We start from the raw sequence: 3,516 nt of genomic DNA, 5'->3' as shown, positions 1-3,516 counted from the left end.
TTTTCCATTCTATTGAAATATGTACGCCTTTAATATTCAGAGAATCAAGTTTTCCACAATGCAAGCAACCAAGTTTGTTGTCCTGCATAATTAATTCATCATATTTTTGTTTAAATGAATTATACTACTTCATACTCCTGCAGTATGAAAGTTGTTGTTCTTGCTGAACAACGTTGGGAGCTGAGGTAGTACTCATTTCTTCCTGCAGCATAGTATCCTGAGATGAATCAGCATTTTTCTCTAGTAGCTCTGCATTAGAAACTAATACGGTATCTGTTTCTTCTTCTACCATAGTATCATGCAGGGATGCATTATCAGTATCATCATGTTGGGATGCAGTATCAGCCGAAGACAAAGCAGTCTCATCCAGAGTATCTGCAGTTCTTCTTATTTTCTGTACAAAGTGGAACATGCAGTTCATTTTCAGGATTTATTCTAAGAAATAACCAAAAATACAACATGTACTAATTTAAGACTCTTTCGTATTGTGGTGATCATAATGTTATCGAACGCTATCTAAAATTGTTAGTTTTGGATCTCATATCAATTTAAACTATTATTAATAACATAGTAACTTACTTTATTAAAGTTGTCTTCAATATTTCGATGTAATGCGGTGTAATATCAAAGATTTGTAATTTTAGGAGATCATTTGTGTTTTGTCTTCGCTTGGGAAGCTATATTTGTTGTGTGACAACTCTGAGTAATTAAATATAGTGCTCTCAGGTTTTTTTCGAAGATTTACTAACCGGTTCGCAGAGTATGTTACTATCCAGGAATCGGTTCTTGCAAACCGGCTGAAACCCACATGAAAACCTTGCCTATACCTGAAACAATTTCTGTACAAATTGACATTAAGGCAAGCCCGTTTAATCAATATACTAACACTCTGCTTCTTGAATAAGTTTTTAATCTCTAGGTATTATACCTAGAATTGAATATTAAGAAAGTTAAAAAATATTGGGAAAACCAGTCATTGTCATAACCTTTGTTTAAGAAATACTAGATAGGCATTTTTAATTGATTTTTCAAAACTGGCTCCCATATACCAACTGTGCATGATTAGAGGTTGGATGCAAAGATAGGAATCATAGATATCCAGAATTTCCTGATTTGCCAATCTTAGTTAGCTTTTAGGCAACTTAACAACTTAGCTCTATCAGACGCTTCATTAGCTAAAAGTGAAAAGTACTTGATTTTATTGATTTCAGTAATGAGAATCTCCTCAAAAGCCTTATCACAACACTCTATAAGTTAATTTTGCGTGGTTTCAGAAACGTTTGTGGCATATATAAAGGCTGATATTAAATGATCTAATAAGATAGTGTCACCTGCATAAATTCCAAAACTAAGTAGTTCGAAAAAGGTGAACCTGTTGAATAAAATAAGAATGCTTTAGTTAAATGTTATAAGAATTTTATAACAACAAGCACAGAAACAGTTGTACTTAAGTAAACTTAAGCACAAGCACAGAAACAGTTGTACTTAAGTAAACCTAAGTAAGTGTTTATAAAAAGCATGTTATCTTTTTAAATAGGATCGCTTTCGCCAAATAAAATCAATAAACAAATTTAAATCTTGTTGAATCCTACAAATCTTCGAAAAATAATAGCTATAACGCACCTAAAACATTAAAACTTGACTTCACCTCAATGTTTAACGCATGCATATGTATAAACGCACTGAAAATAAATAAAACAAAAAATCGCAAGTAATATTATACTATAAGTGATATAGAGTGATAAACAATTGAAATAGGTTAAGAAAACAATTTTTACAGAAGATATAACAATTTACATGTTTATTATTTTATATTATCTATTTGATAAAAATAGTATATATAAATTGGATAATTAATAGCTTCAAGTTTCCACAAATTAAAAAAAATCATCAATACATCATATTAAATCCAAAAAAACATCAAGACCATTTATAAGTGCGATTGCACGACAAACTGTGTCTATAAAACCAGGTAAACGTCAATTAAAGTACTATTCACATTTTGATATTTATTATTATTTTCACCACAGTTAGTATCATTGTCTATTTCACCAATGTAGACAATACATCATACAATTAATGTATACATACTAACTAATTTTCTTTATTTACTAATTCATTTATACTTATAACTATTATCTATTATAACTTACTTTATAATTACGCATTATACGCATTAATAAACGTTTCAAAATGTTAGGTAACATATAGAAAAAAAGTAGCAAAAGTAGCATCATTATTTTCAAATAACAATTATAAGGTTATTACCTCTTTTTTGCCCAAGCTATCTGCATGATGTACAACATCGTTTATATTTCCAGTCAAACATTCGTGCCTGTAATGTAATTTAAATAAAATAATAAAGTTAAAATAAAAAGATTTATGCAAACTAATACATATATAAATGTTACCTGCATTTTAGTAACCTTTATATATAACAAGGCGGTAACAAGTAAAGTATTACTTATAAATTGTAATTTTTAAAAAAAACTTCTTTATCTGAGCAATCTGCATGATGTACAAAGTTATTTATATTGCCAGTCAAACCTGCCTGATAATGATTTTGTAATTTAATTAAAATAATAAAGTCAAAATAAAAAGATTTATGCATATATATAAACGTTACCAGTATGTTGGTAACATTTATATAGAACAAGGCAGCAACAAATATATTATTACTTATAAATTGTAATTTAAAAAAAGCTTTCTTCTTCGTCTGATCTATCTGAAAGATGTAAATCATTATTTCTATTGCCAGTTAAACTTACCTGCTTATAATGCAGTAATTTAAATAAAATTTTTAAGTTGAAATAAAAGATTTTATCACATACTATTAAATTTAAAAAATTTTTATATTTTTACTTTACTATTTGAAACATAACAAATATAATAAATATGTAATTTATTAAGTATAGTAATGTAAAAACATAATAAATAATAAAGTGTGTGCATAAATTAATTTATTTTTACTTAAGATGAGCACTTCACATTAGTTAAATATAAACAATTAAAAATAATTTTATCATAATAATTAATAGTGTATTATTTATAAACATTGCTTTTATATGCTTATATTTAACTGAGAAGTAAAATCTTGTGCATTAATTAACTTCCCTTTCTGGTATATTTAAAACATTACCATAGTTTTCCTTCTCCAATTAAGTTGTTCTTTGAACATTTTTACAAGTTGAATCCCAAAGATTACGCTTTTATCTTTTCAGGTTGATTCAAAGTCAACTCACCATTTTATTTAGACAGCTTTTGAACTATTTAAAAAATATTTAATGAGTATATAAACTAACAATGTTATAAATGATATAAATAATGAACAACATTTTTATATCGTCTGTCAAACCTGTCGGCTTATAATGTAGTAATTCAAATAAAATAATACAGTAAAAATGAAAAGATCTATACACAAACTATTTCATTATTTACATATTCTAATAATTTTGCAATTTGTAGTTAAAAAAAACATTATAAATATCCCTACTAGATCTAGTTGCTAAATATATG

At 27.0% G+C, this 3,516-nt stretch overlaps 1 long non-coding RNA gene across 1 annotated transcript; it reads right to left on the bottom strand.

Moving 5' to 3' along the window:
- Window positions 1-1,792: 1,792 nt before the first annotated feature.
- LOC136091460 (uncharacterized) lies at window positions 1,793-3,273 on the bottom strand. The gene is made up of 2 exons (XR_010644003.1): window positions 3,140-3,273; window positions 1,793-2,335 (listed from the first exon to the last, which is right to left on the bottom strand). It is a non-coding gene; the product is annotated as an uncharacterized LOC136091460 (long non-coding RNA).
- Window positions 3,274-3,516: the final 243 nt, after the last annotated feature.

This window comes from Hydra vulgaris, chromosome 15, assembly GCF_038396675.1.
Source record: "Hydra vulgaris chromosome 15, alternate assembly HydraT2T_AEP".
In the NCBI taxonomy this organism is placed as follows: domain Eukaryota; kingdom Metazoa; phylum Cnidaria; class Hydrozoa; order Anthoathecata; family Hydridae; genus Hydra; species Hydra vulgaris.
Note: the sequence above shows the minus strand (reverse complement) of the source record. Positions and strands in the feature narration are given on the sequence as shown.